This window comes from Lathyrus oleraceus, chromosome 4 (genome assembly GCF_024323335.1).
Source record: "Lathyrus oleraceus cultivar Zhongwan6 chromosome 4, CAAS_Psat_ZW6_1.0, whole genome shotgun sequence".
NCBI classification, from domain to species: domain Eukaryota; kingdom Viridiplantae; phylum Streptophyta; class Magnoliopsida; order Fabales; family Fabaceae; genus Lathyrus; species Lathyrus oleraceus.
This window is the reverse complement of record NC_066582.1, coordinates 116,364,552-116,379,479: the sequence shown is the minus strand read 5'-3', so window position 1 is coordinate 116,379,479 and position 14,928 is coordinate 116,364,552. Positions and strand designations below refer to the sequence as shown.

The 14,928-nt window shown below is 37.5% G+C and overlaps 1 non-coding gene across 1 annotated transcript; it reads left to right on the top strand.

Moving 5' to 3' along the window:
* Positions 1-599: 599 nt before the first annotated feature.
* Positions 600-706, top strand: LOC127077354 (small nucleolar RNA R71). The gene has a single exon (XR_007787185.1). It is a non-coding gene; the product is annotated as a small nucleolar RNA R71 (small nucleolar RNA).
* The last annotated feature ends 14,222 nt before the right edge of the window (positions 707-14,928 follow it).

The following is a 14,928-nucleotide window of genomic DNA, read 5'->3' as shown; positions in this document are numbered from 1 at the left end:
TGAGTCTGGCTTGATATAAAGCTCTCCATGATCTTCTCAAGGTTAGACTTCTGAGGCACAACTTGCATAGGTTGATTTGGTTTTTGGGCTTGATGACCTTGCGGTTTTTGAGGTGCATAATTTTGGATAGGGTTTTGGTTTTTATAGGAAAAATTTGGATGATTCTTCCATCCAGGGTTTTAAGTGTTTGAAAATGGGTTACCTTGGGCGTAATTCACTTGGTCGGTGTTCAGGTTGTTCAAAAGGTTACACTCCGTCGATTCGTGTCCTTTAGATCCACAAAGTTCGCACTCGGTGTGGACTACCGCTGCGCTGTTAGTGTTTGTAGACATATGTTCGACCTTAAGGGCTAAAGCGTCCATTTTCTCCTGCATCATGTCCAGAGAGTTTATCTCATGTATTCCACCTTGGGTCACCTTTTTCTCTATTGATGCTCGTCCAGTTCCCCATTGGTAATGGTTTTGGGCCATATCCTCAATTAGGTCACAAGCTTCAGGTAAGGTTTGTTCATCAGCGCGCCACCTGCGGCAGCGTCAATGCTTATCTTTGTGTTATAATGGAGTCCATTGTAGAAGGTATGAACGATCAACCATTGTTCTAGGCCATGGTGTGGACAGACTCTTAATAGCTCTTTATATCTCTCCCAAGCTTCAAAAAGCGATTCTCTTTGGTTTTGAGTAAATCTACTTATTTGGTTTCGAAGAACAACAGTCTTACTAGGGGGAAAATATCTAGCAAGGAATACTCTCCTAAGGTCTTCCCAGGTAGTTATTGAATTAGCTGGAAGTGAATCTAACCTTGAACATGCTCTATCCCTGAGGGAGAAAGGAAATAATCTCAAACGGATCGCATCAGGTGAAGCGCCGTTGGATTTTAAGGTGTCGGCCAATTGGATAAAAACTTTTAAATGTTGATTTGGATTCTCAGTAGCGAGACCCGTGAATTGGTTCTGTTGCACTAATTGCAACAAAGACGGTTTTAGTTCTAAATGGTTGGCAGGAATAAGGGGGTTTACTATACTCGAACTAGGTTCCTCGTCAGAAGGTTGGGCAAATTCCTTAAGAGGTCTCCGTTCGCGATTCTCGACCATAGCTTTCTTAATTCGGATGAGTAAGAGGCGTGTACGAGTGTAACGTTCGGGTTCCGCTAAAGGATCTACTAAATTTTCGGTACTACGGGTTCTTCGCATTTACCGGCTAATAATGCCTTAGTCTAGACGGTGTAACAACAGGGTACGAAATTAGACGAAGTTGGTCCCCGACAACGCCGCCAAAAACTTGATCGGTGAATTCGCAAGTGCACGAATCGCGTCAGAGTAATATAAAAGAATATCGATCCCACAGAGACCAAATCGTCAATCTATCGATTACTATCATTACGATGTTTATCTAAGGCGGTATAAAAGAGATATTGGTGTTACAAAATAACGGTAAATAATAAATGCAGTGTAGATAAAGACAGGTTTGAATGTATATCATGTCAGTTAAGTGATGTTTCGATTGTCTAAATAGAACTACTTATGAGGCAATATTTTCTACTCTTGAAAAGAATCCATTTAACACGAACTGTCGCTTTCGCATATTCAGAATCGAGTTTACCCTTAAATTAAGGCCTTTTATTGTCACTTATAAAAGGTGCGCAAAATGCTAAAGTAGTAAACTTATTTTTAAGAAATAAGACTCGTAAACTTAGTTGAAAAGTGATTTTGATTTGGAAAGTTTTACCCAAGGAGTTTCCTGATTTTAAATCTATCAACGCGTCCGAAAAGAGTTTCAAAAATCGTTTTTCCTTAAAGTGATAAAAATTCCTAGTTAACTAAGCCAGGGTGTTTTCGCACTCCTTGAATAGTTAAAACTAACCAAGTTTGTTTCAGAAAACTCAAGTTAAAAATCAAAATAGCCTTTAAAGTATTTCTACAGATTCAATATGTGAAACATCTCTTTAACCGTGATCCTTACACTCTAACCTTTAAAAGATTTAGCCAGACATGGTAATACCAACAAACACAACGATATTGATCATGATGAAAAGTTGTTTTAGAATGTGAGGCGTAAAGAACGAGTAAAGCGTGTAAAATAAATAAAATTAAGCGTGGACAGAAAATAAATAAAGTAAAGCGTGACAGAAATTAAATAAAGTAAAGCGTAGACAGAAATTAAATAAAGTAAAGCGTAGACAGAAAATAAATAAAGTAAAGCATAGACAGGTAAATAAATAAAATAAAGTGAGGCAAGTAAATAAATAAAATAAAGCGAGACAAGTAAATAAATAAATAAAAGTGATAACTAAGAACCTGCTCCAAACGGAGGCTTTAAATCTGGTACAAGGAAAATAAACCTCCGACTCTGAAGATAAAGACGACAACAACTCGAAGTGACCCAACTCAATCTCACTAAGGTGCGATAACCCCCCGATGTGACGGATTACCGCTTTTAAAAGATGAAGAATATAGTCTTAGTGTTGTAAACTAAGTTGGATGATTTGAAAATGAAATGGAACGAACTATTTATAGAGGATTTCAGCAGCTTGCAAAGACCATGGTGCCCTCCAACTTCTCCTAAGTGGGAACGTGATTTGCAAAGGTGGGCCCCGCCATCCCTTCATGGCGCCCGCCATGTGTGGAAATGGGAAAGATCATGGGAATGTGGCGGTTACCTCCTGGTTGAGGGATGATGAGTAATGGCTTCTCCTATAGCGGTCGCCATGTGCAACGCCATGTGTACAATATTCGCCGAAAAACCCTAATTTTAGGTCTTTTTGCTTTGTTTCTTCTAAAAGGGTCCCGAAAGAGATAAATATCTGAAAACAGCATAAAAGAGAGCATAATACAAACAAAATGATAATAAAGTCCTAATAAACATGTGAAATCCGAGTCAAAAACACGGTGTAATTCAATGTGATCACAAATCTGTGTAGTCTTGTGCATGCGATGAAGCGCTACCGCCATAGCTGAGTTCGTGACCGATGCCAGAGTAGTTCGATCGTGTTTGAGTTATTGGAGGGCGACCAGGACGATTGAAGGGAGACATTGGTGTGAATGATGCGTCGAGGAAATGTTAAAAGGATTGTTGTGTTGTTTGGTAGCCATATGGTTGTTCCATGTTTTGGTTTTGTGATGTTTGGGATTCTTGTCTATAATAGGAGGAGGGACGATTGGTGTTATATGATCGCTGCGTGTTTTGGTTAAGGCGGCTATGGTAGGATGATGTGTTGGGTGCATAATAATGTTAGGTGACTTGATGATGATCTACTTGTTGGTGGTGGTACGGGGTATGCTCTTGGTATTGTGGTTGGGTGTTTGGCATGTTAAGGTCATATGTTTGTCTGTTTGTATGCCAAATTTTTTGATGGAGATGGGGTTATGAGTAACCGGTCTGGTAATGTTGTTAGGGCTTAAATGTTGAACCTTCTTGTGTGTAAGTTACCTGGCGTGGGGCGTGTAGGTACATATCATCGGCGAAGAACTCATATCCAACCGATCTATACCAAGCCATATAATCACGAGTTGGTTTTTCTTCGGTTGGCATCACGGCGTCAGTTAAGACATGGTCTTATTTGTGCTTCCATTTTCGAATCTCAGATCTAGCGAAGATTTGCCAAGGGTTAAAGTTTCATTGGTCGTTAACTTTTCGTAGATGCCATTCTCCGAGGTTTGTCGGGGGATCTGGGATGTGTTAAATCATACCGAACTGCAATTTAACACGATCGCTATGGTGCATCTCCATAGTGGTGAGTCTTATGATTGGTGTGCATGCAGTCTAAACGGTTGCATCTTGTTCGTTGATTTCATGGTCATGATCCAAGTTTAGATATGGACGCCAAATGAACTGAAATGTGAAAATATATTAGATTATAAAATGGGTGATATCAAAAAACAAATTATTTCGAATTAATTAGGTTAATGGCAATACATCTGTTGATCGAAGGTGATCCAAGAGATTGCGATACTAGGTAATACAGTGTCTAGAACATATGTTGTAACTCATACCACGTGTCGACCATTTGCACCAAAAAAGTAAATATATTATTTAGATAAGCTAATCGGTAAAGTAAGTAAATATAGTTGTAGCGGTAAATTCGTGACCATCAAGTTATGGATAAACTTGACGTCAGTAAAACCAGAGTCGCCACCGCGCTTTTACTGTTTCCAAAGGAAAAGCGAAAAGCATGAAAAAAACCCAAAAGATAAGAAGTTTTCAAATAAAAACTAATAAAATTACAGAGATTACAGGTAAGGGGGTTGGTTACACAGAGGGAAGGTGTTAGCACCCAAAGTGTCATAGGTACTCCTAGGGAGCCCTTTTTTATGTGTGCATATGTTTTTGGTATAAAAGATGTTTGATAAAATATAGAGTGTGGGGATGATAAAAGAATTCATTAATTATATTTTTGTGTTTGACAAGACCTTCGGTCTTATGCCTACGTACCAACATAAAAATGAGGGATCAAAACCCCGTAGTTCGTGGTAAAATTTTCAAATAAGTTGGTGAGTTGATTTTAACAAAAATTTAAGAAGAGGGCACAAAAGGCCAAAGTTTTAAATGTGGTTGTTAGTTCTCTTTGTCTTTTTAAATTTAAGTCAATGCGGTTAAGTTTATTTACAAATTTGATTTAAGAAAATAAGTTTAAAAATTCAATGGCATAAGGCCAAAGTTTCTAATCATTAAAAATGTCTAAGTTTGAAATCACAAGCAAAGAAAAGTTTTTGAAAAGAGGGGGAGGTTTTTTAATTTAAGAAGTGGGAGGAGATGAAAGGACTATCCTAAGCAAAAAATTAAAAGTTAAGAGTTGAAAAGATCTGACTAATGGGATGTCATCCAACAAACAAGAATGTCATATAGAAACCCATTTTCCTTTGGACTTTGATCAAGCAATAAGTAATAAGCAATGAGAAATATCCATACATCATAAAGATCAAGGCATCAAATAAAGATAGCCATATTCAAGCAAGCATTCCAATAGCTAGCAGTCTTTAGTGTCTTCTAGTGTAGTAGATGAAATATTCCTTGATCAACTAGAACAAAACATCAGACATAGACCATAATAAAATAACAATTAAGCATAGAGATAAAGTAGCAGATGAATCAAAGATATCCAAGGTCTTGCATCAGATGAAAGTCACTGTCTAAGATAGATTAGTCTCAGATGTTGGCATTGGCCAAGTCCTTTAGCACAGGGAATATTGTCGAGTTCTAAGTCCAAAAGCTTAGATCAAGTCCCAACATTCCATCATCATATGTTTTTTAGGGTTTTTGTTGTTATTAGGTGTTTTAGGGTCATAAGACCACAAACAAAATCAAAACACACAAACAAATATGTACAATCACAAGATATGGCTCAATGAGCAAAGTGAAAAGGACTTGAAATATAAACAAGTTGCATGAAATGTAAATGGCAATGAATGATAAAGGTACTTGAAATTTAAATTGCATAAAGTAAATGACTTGAAAGTAAAAGCATAATGAATAAGAGTTAGTCAATGGTTAGTCAAATGTTAGTGATGAGTTTAATTTTGTTAAGTCATTCTTTGGAGAACACTCAACCATTCATTCACAAGTATGAATCCTTAAACCAAGACATCTTCCATGAGAAGGGCTCCAACTTGGATAATTCAACAAGTATGCCACTAGCTCTCATGAAAGTAAAAAAGGTCAAGTTTCCACACAATGCCATGAAGAATGGGAGACTTACAATCTCACTTACTAGAATGTTATGCTTTGAGGGTCAAATTTAGATCTATGTTAAGCAATCGTAATTGAACTTATGTAGAAGTCCCAACTATCTGAGGATGGGCAATAAAAATATAGATGTTAATGCATGTTAGAGATTTGGTACAAATAACCAAACTCTTAAAACATACCACACAGTAAAAGAAAGTGGGAGGGACCTATCTCAGTCAGACTTGTGTTGATTCATCTGACACAAGGTCATTGATGAATCAATTAGCATTTAGACATTAGAGATTTCATTGTTCAAATGAGGGAATATGGAATAATAAGGATGGAGATGAATAGGAAAGGGGAAATAGAAACACAAATTAATCATGAGAGAAATTTCATTTGACCAATACCATCCATTCATTTTGGGAGACGAAATGTACATTTCATCAATCCCCTGAATCCAATGGTTTTGATCAAACAAAAGTCAAATCAACCATGACCAAGGCCCAAACAGAAAATCAAACATCATAAGACCATAAAAATGGCTCCACATAATTTTTAAACATTTAATAAATTAAAAATCACATTAAAAATGAATTAAAATGCATTTAAATTTGGTCAAAACCTCAAATCACTTCAAAACAGCAAATAACTGGCCAATGGATTTATCCTAGGTCAAACAAGTTCAAAGGACCTTAGACAAAAAATTCCACAATTTTTAGAAAGTCAGAAGTATTTTAAAACAATTAAAAATATGCATAAAAACATTTAATTCATGAAAAATATCAAAATTAATCCAAAAAATAATATTAATTTAAAATATGGAAGATAAGAATATTTAAAGATTTTTGGTGAAAATCCCATATTTTTTGGATTAAAAATGAAATTTCTACGAATTAAATAAAATAAGTGGATTAAATGAAAATTCAGAAAATACAAAAAAAAGGGTCATCAGATCACCCTCATTAATTGCGGTGGCAGATCTGATGGCCAATCGCGCGCTTCACATTAGACACCTCAATCAATGCGTCATAGGGATGGTAATCACAAGGAGCAGTCAAGATTAAAACATTTCAAATGAATCATAAGGTTGGGAGAGTGCCAACGCACCACCGGAGCCCTAGCTCCGGTCTTCTTCTCCGGTGGACCTCACCGGACTTGTCCACCACCAACCTTCATCAAAATAAAAAGTGTGGACATGATTTTAAAGGAAAAATGCTCAGGAGCTCGAATCTGACCTCCATTTCATCCAATTCCAAGTATATTAAAAGATATATGGATTTGAAATTTGAGGTTCATGATCTGAGTTACTTTGATTTGACCTTAAAGCAACTCAATCTTGTTGCCTACATTGGTAGGACTTCATACAACCAATAATTAAGAAAAATAGTTGAGAAATGAGGGAGCATTGAAGAAGAGAAGTTTGAGAAAAAACACTTTTTGGTAGCTTCAATTCAGCTTGATCTTGCTTCCAATTTGCCTTGGCTCGACTCTAGAAGCTTGCAAGAAGTGAAATGAATCAATGATAGGCTTGGATTCTTGAAGTTTCAATCTCAAAATAGAAGGAGAATTGAAACTCGATTTCAAGTGAAATCTTCAATTTTATCCTTTTATGGAGGCTAGGGATGCAATGGTTTAAAGCTTGGGCAAAAGGGATCCTTGTTCTGATCACAATGGTCATGTATATATAGCCTAGCAAGTTACTTTTAACACACTTTGGAATTCTGCCAATTTTAGCAACTTTGGTGCATGGATGCATGGGAAATGATTTGGGCCTAATTCCTGATATGATCTCACTCCAATTCATGCACAATGGATCCTGAAACAATAACATGTAAGCATGCAAAAGGAAATGGTCAATTGAATTCAAATCTTGCCAAAACCAACCTATGAAAGGAACCATGCGCAAGTCCCTCAAATAGTATCCAAATGAAGTGATCTTGGACTTTTTGGAAAGATGACATCGAGGGGAACAACTTTTATTTTGAACATGTTTCCATTTGAAACTTGGATCATGATGAATTATGAGGTGGAGTTTGAGAAATCAAACATAATTTAATTTTTTTGAAGTACCAAGTCAAATGACCACTTCTTCCACCTTAAATAACGTTTGATATGAGCTTCAAATGGAAATAGTTTCTTCACCAAAGTTGTAGATATTTCATCCCTATTCAATTTGGTCATAAATTTGACCTCATTTGGATTTGGCATGATGGAGTTATGCATTTTAGAAGTTGAGGAAAATTGCTTGTTCAATGGTAATGGCCCAAAATGACCTATAATGTTTCCTCTTGGAACATGTCCTTGCAAGTTGAATTTTACATTTCTCAAAGAATCAAAATTGGAGATAACATCTTGAAATTGATCATGAAACTTGGATGGCCTTCATCTCATAAAAAATTAGCAAGTTATTGTCCTTGGAAGTTGACCTCCTAACCAGGGCACAAACAAAATGACCTATAATATTTCACCATAAAAATGACTTTACAAACAAAACTAGCTCTTTATTTCAACATGAAATTTGTTTGCAATGTCATAAAGTGTAACTTTTCTCTTGGAATAATTTTCATATGACAAAAATTGTAGGAGATAGGGTCTAGGGAACCCCAGATTTTACCAGTTGACTTTCTCTGGTCAACTTCTTTGAACCAACTTGCAAACTTGAAGTTATCTTGATCTTTGTGACTCATGGAGGATCATATATGCTTTTGATGATGTATGATGAAGTATACATTGATGTATTTTAGCAAATGTTGAAGAAACTTGCTGAGGAAATCACACAAGATACCCAGATATATTAGGGTTTCCAAGGCAAACAAGCTTCAAACTCTTGATGAATTCTTGATCAAAATGATAAATGAAGATCATGGGGATCCATATATGTTGTTTAGAACTAATTTGAATCATCTCTTGATTTATCTCCTTGCACTGAGGGTCTCAAACCCTAGTTATGAGCTTGATAGTGTATTGGTGGAAGCACACACTACCTACAAAAGAAATAAAGCTATACATTGACATAATTTTGGTATTTTGGTTAGTAAAAAAATAAAAATAAAGTGTGATATAATCAAATGTGCTTGGTTATCTCTCCCAATTCAAACCCAATGAATGAGGGGTAAGGAGGATACCAAGGTGTGATCCTAAAGTCAATGCAAATGATGAGATAGCATGAGGGATCTTAGGGTCAAAATTGGGGTCTTACAGTTGCCCATATTTAAGGACATTTTAACTGAGGATGTGAAGGTTAAAATATTTGTATCAACTCAGTAGAATGGACTTAAATAACAACATCAAGAAACAAATTTTGGTCCCTAAGAGACCTCATGATGCATATGATATGAATGTTAAAATAATCTTTGTGGGGAATATATTGCCACAAAGGAAAAGAATCCAGAAGAAATTGGAAGTCCACAGGAGCATAATGCATTCCGTAAGGAAAACTCACCGAGGAGCATATCTGCAGGGGATGAGTATATATCAGAATAAAGTTGAAATACTCAAACCAAACAGGGGATTGGTAACTTCACTGGAGAAATACGCACTCAAACTCAACTGGGGAAGAACGAACTTCGACATAGGAGTAAAAGAGATGTATTATCTACTACCGGTTATTAAGTAAGAAGATAATACACTCTGACAGAGGGAAATCCATTACCGGTTAGGGTAAACATATCAAGGATGACTCGCTGAGGAAAAAGAGGCGTATTCATTACCAGTTACTGGGTAAGAATAACCTATTGAGGAGAGAAGATCAAATAGGATTTACAACAATCTGTTACTGGACAGGAGACCAAAGAGAGAGTATCTGTCACTGGTTAAAGTGAACATATCAAGGATAAACTCAAAGGATGAATATTCGTCACCGGTTAGGATGAAGATATCAAGGATAGACCACCAGGGGAAAGAGGAAGAATACCCGTTACCTGTTAGGGTAAACATATCAAGGATAAACTGTCGGGGAGAAATAGGAATTACAACTATCGATTACTGGGTAGAAGACCAGCGATAGAGAATATCTGTCACCAGTTAGGATGAACATATCAAGGATAGACTCAACAGAGGAATTGGGATTTATAACTACCGATTACTGGGCAGAAGACCACAAAAATAGAGAGAATCTGTCACTGGTTAGATTAAACATATCAAGGATTAACTCTGAGGGGGAAAATAGGATTTATATCTACCATTTACTGGGCAGAAGACCGTAAAGAGGAGAAAATTCGTCACCGGTTAAAGTGAACATATCAAGGATAGACTCTCTGGAGAATAAAAGTAGGGATTACAACTATCTTTTTACTGGGTAGAAAACCAAAGAGAGAGTACCCGTCACTATTAAAATGAACCTATCAAGAATAAACTCAAACGGGAAACATTGTAGTACCTCAAATTTGCACCTATCATTATGCATACATTTTCATATTAGGTCATAGCATATCATGATCCATTGCATAGCATTGCATTGCCTCTTTTGCCTCAAGTGCAAGTCAATCAGAAATTAGGTCAAACTAATCTCCTGATCAGTCAACCAAGCAAGCAAGGGAATTTCTCATTGAATCAAGGCCTTGAGGTTTGTCCAACAAGTTCACATGGCTTGGAGGTCTATTTGAAGTGTTCAAGTCAAGGGTTGAAGGCTCAGAGGTCAGCAGTTCACACACAGACAGTCAAAAGTCAAAGAAAGTCAACTGTCAGTCAAAGCAGTGGATGGTGGTCATTCTTGTGGAATTTGGGCACCATGGTCAATAATCAAGAGTTCATACAACTTGGGACATCATTTGAAGTCAAGTCCTCAAGGAATTAGGGTTTGGAAGTCATCAGTCAATGCACAATCAGACAGAAAACCCTAAAAGTCAACTGTTGGTCAACTGTCCATTTAATCAGTGATTGGATGATTGGAATTGGTTTGTGAGAGTTCATTCATGTCCAAATAGTCATCATACATCATGCCAAACACCATCATGGAAGAATTTGAAGCCAGATCATGAATTTCCCAAAATGGAAACTGGGCCTGTAATTGAAACTTACCAAAAATGGAAAGTTTTGATCCTCAAACTTACATCTTGATACAAGCCTCAAATGAATTTTTGCCCAACATGAAAGTTGAAGATCTTGTTCTCCCATTTCCAAAAAGTCCTAGAACTCTCAATTCCCATGTATGGTTGGCAAGTTATGATCGAATCGATTTCAGAAAATCTTGAACTTCAAAGGGCCATATCTCCCAAACCGTTTGGCCAAATTTGGTGGGGTTTTTTCCTACAAACCACATTTTTCATCCTCTTTCCAAAAATATAAGTTTCATGAGCCAAAACTTCACCAATCAAAATGGCATATTTTGACCTTTTTCATTTAAATGTAAGTTTGACCAAGAGTTGACTTTTTGACTCAAACATTTTTTCAACATTTGGCCAATTGGAACAGCTCATAAATGTCATTTAGAAGGTGTTTGCAAAGTCAAAATATGCAGCACATGTGAATATTGCTTGGTTGCTTGAATTGTAAGAAAAGTACCATTTAACCATACTTGCACCATACTTGTCCATGCCTTGCCTTGTACCTCAAAAGGACAGCAATTATGCAGCAATTTTTCTGTCATTTGAACACATCTTAGCAACCTAAAATCTCAGAAAAGAAGCCATGCTTGCTCACTTGAATTTTGGGACAAAAGGACAAAAGCAACCATATCCATCCATACCTCCACACTATACTTTGTACTATGGCAGCAGAAAATCATGGATGCACAATGCCCTCACCTTGCTATTTGCTGTCCAAACAAGAAGGACAACCATACCTCTTGCAACTTTGCCTTGCACCACTCACACATTGCAGTTTTTCTGTCCATGTTTTTCTGTCAAAACCACACAGTAATAGCATGGCTTTCCGTCTCTTTTTCCTGTCATGAGTAACAGATGGCAGCAAAGAGAACCAGAGAAAACTCATTCATTTGGCACTTGGCATTTCCCTCCACAAAAATGGGAAGATCCTGTTAAAAATAGGAGCACCATACTGCAGCAGAAAGGCAGGGCATTTTGGATGACACATCCCTATTGATCATTGTGAAGCAAGGAGCAAACCAACGACCTTACACTCAATACCAAAAACCCTTGGCATTTTTGTTCTGTCTTCTGAAAAAAACTGTCACCATACTGCAGCAGAAAAAAGGGCTTTGGCAATTGCTTCTCAAAACCTTGCCTTGCCTTCACAATCCTGTCACCATCTTTGAAAGTAGCAGCACACCACAACACTTTCACTCATTTTTCCAACCATGCTCTTGCCTTGCTTGGTATTTTTCTGCCCAAACCTTGCCACAACCACATAACAGCAGCACCAAGACCCTGCATTACACCTTTGTTTGGCATCTCAAATATTCATGCCATGAAAAACCAACCTCTCACATTCTCTCCAACTGACCTTGGCTGTGCATTTTATTTTGCTGTCAAAAGCAACCCTGCCATAGGAAACCTAGCAAACCAATACACTCTCTAAAAAACTGGACTTAGCTTTTTTTGGCCTTGGATGATCAAAAACCTGCTACCAACATTTCCTGCAGGAGCAGACCAACCAAACCAACATAACACAACAAGAATTCACTCATCCATTGACTTGGCTTGGCATTTCCTTTTTTCAATCAAAAAACCACATTTTCTTCACAAACCTGCCACAAACCAAGACCAACTACAAACACTCTTGACATTCCTCTTAAAACACACCATGCTGTGCACTAAAAGAACACCTATACCATGCCATACTTAATGCAGCAGAATACAAGCAATTATTCTGTCATGAAGAAGGACATTGCCTTGCTGAAGAAGCAACACTGAACAACAGTTTGGAGGATGGATTTGCTGTCAAAAAAGGACAGCAACAGCAGCCAACAGCAGAAATGCATCCGGGGGCCATTTGACCAGAGGGCTATCAAAATTTCCAAAACAAAAACCCTGCCATGAAACCAGCAGCAAGGCATGGCATAACATCTGCAACCAACCATCACATAACACTGCAGCAGCAATTGGCATCACACCAAAACCATTTGGCCAAGGCAAATAAAAAGAAGGGATTCTCATTCTAAAAAACGGACTGATGCACAAGGGCTGGCAAAAGATTGGAAAAAGGACTGAAGCATGGGAATTTTGGATGATACATCCATATTGATCATTGTGAAGCAAGGGGCAGACCACAACAACTTCACTCATATTTTTCCAACAAAAAACCTCTGCTCACTTGGATTTTCTGTCAAAACTCACAAGGAACCAAACTGCATTGCTTTCTCAAACCTTGCTTGACTTCACTTCTAAACACCACCTCACTTGCATTTTACCAAGCAAAACCTGTCAAAACTAAAAAAAAACCAAACTTGAGCCTTGCATTTTGACAGTCCCAACCTGGCCTTGCCACAACCAACATAACACAAACCTAACTCACCTGGCCATTGGTATTTTCCTGTCATCAAAACAATTGCACAACCAACCTTCACTTATTTTCCAACCTTGCCCTGCTAACATCTGCAACCAACAAGCATATAACCCTGCAGCAAGAAAATCCATGGCAGCCACATAGCAGGACCATTCATCACTCATCCTAAAAGGAACTTGCCTTGCCATTTGCAATTTACTGTCATAACAAAACCAACAAAACCATTAGCAGACCAACAAAACCAGCTTACCATTTGATTAAGTGATATTAAACAGGTGATATATAAATGCTTTCTGTCCAAAACAAACCCTAAGAAACTACAGCAGCCACAGACCAAAACATCCATTCTCCTCTCATCTTGCATTATTGCACAAAGGGAATTCTGAGCAAAACATCAAAAAACCCTTGAACCACCTTCATTATTTCTTCATCTGGACTCCATTTGGAAGTGATTTGCTGCATCAAACATCCTCTGCATAGCCATCTTCATGTCCTGTTTTCTCAAAGCTCAACAAATGGCAAATCGAGCTGTGAGATTTTCCAAGCATTCTTGAGCTTGTCTACACCAAGTATCCTTCATTGCCAAGCACAAGGAAGGACTGTTCGAGCACTACAACTTCAAAACACCACTGCATCACCATTGTGCTTCAAATTTGGTAATATTTCGAACTTCATCATTCATTAAGCCATGCCATGTTTCATGTAGGTCTTACTTAGTAGGATGATTTAAGCTTTGAATCACATTAAATGGATGACTATGCTGTGAGATATCTTGATTTTCATTTTGGTGAACAAATGCATTTTTCATCGATTTAGCTTGGTTATAATGATTTGGTGAAAAGTGGTGCCATGTTTGTGATACTGAATGTTTGATGATGCTATTGGTGCAATTAATTTTGGGATCTGAGCATTTTGATTTTCCTGCTTACATGAAGATGATGATCATGCTGTTATGCTTAAACCCTAATTCTGTCCAGATTTTCTCATGGTTAATGTGTGTTTGGTTGATGATTGATGTTGCTTGATGGTCATTATGCCATGCCCTTGTTGTTTTTGCTCGAAACTTGTTGGATGATTGTTGAACCATGGAGTTGAATTAATGAATGCTGCTGTTCATAAACCCCAACATATTTTCCAGGAATCATGTACATGTGCATATATGTTGGCCATTATTTCTGCTTGTGATCCCATGATGCATCTCATTACCATGATGATTGTATGATGCTTGATCGAGTTTTGTTTGTGGATTACATGAATGTGCCCTGCTGTTCATGAACTCTCATATTTTCCATAACTCCCACCCATGTTGTGTTAGCTGTTGTTGTTGTTTGTGATCACCTGAACCTTTTCCACTGCAATTGCTATTTACCATGCTGTTTGGATTTCGCGTGTTGGTGATGAATCATGAAACTGAATATGTGCCCTGCTATTGTTTATGATAAAAGCATGAAGATGCATGATACCTACTGATTGTTGCCGCATAAATCCTGCTACTGTTATGCTTGAATCATGAATATGCCCAGAATTTTCCCATGATTCATGTTTTGCTTTGTTATTGGTTGGTGCTACATGATGAAGTTAATGCTATGCTGTTGTGTGCTGGTCGAGTTTTGTGTTGATGTTTGAATGAAAATGCCTTGGCCATGCTGTTAGAAACCTTAGGGTTTTTCCAAACTCAGAAAATTCAAGTTGGATTGGCTGGTTACTGTTTTATTGGATGAGAGCCAATCAAAACATTTCGTTTTGCCTTGCCAAAACGCAGCACTTCAATAAGTGACTGCAGAATTACAAAAATGCCATCGTTTGACCCCATGTTGACCTTGTTACCATGTCATCTTGTTCATATTTCATCAATTATTCA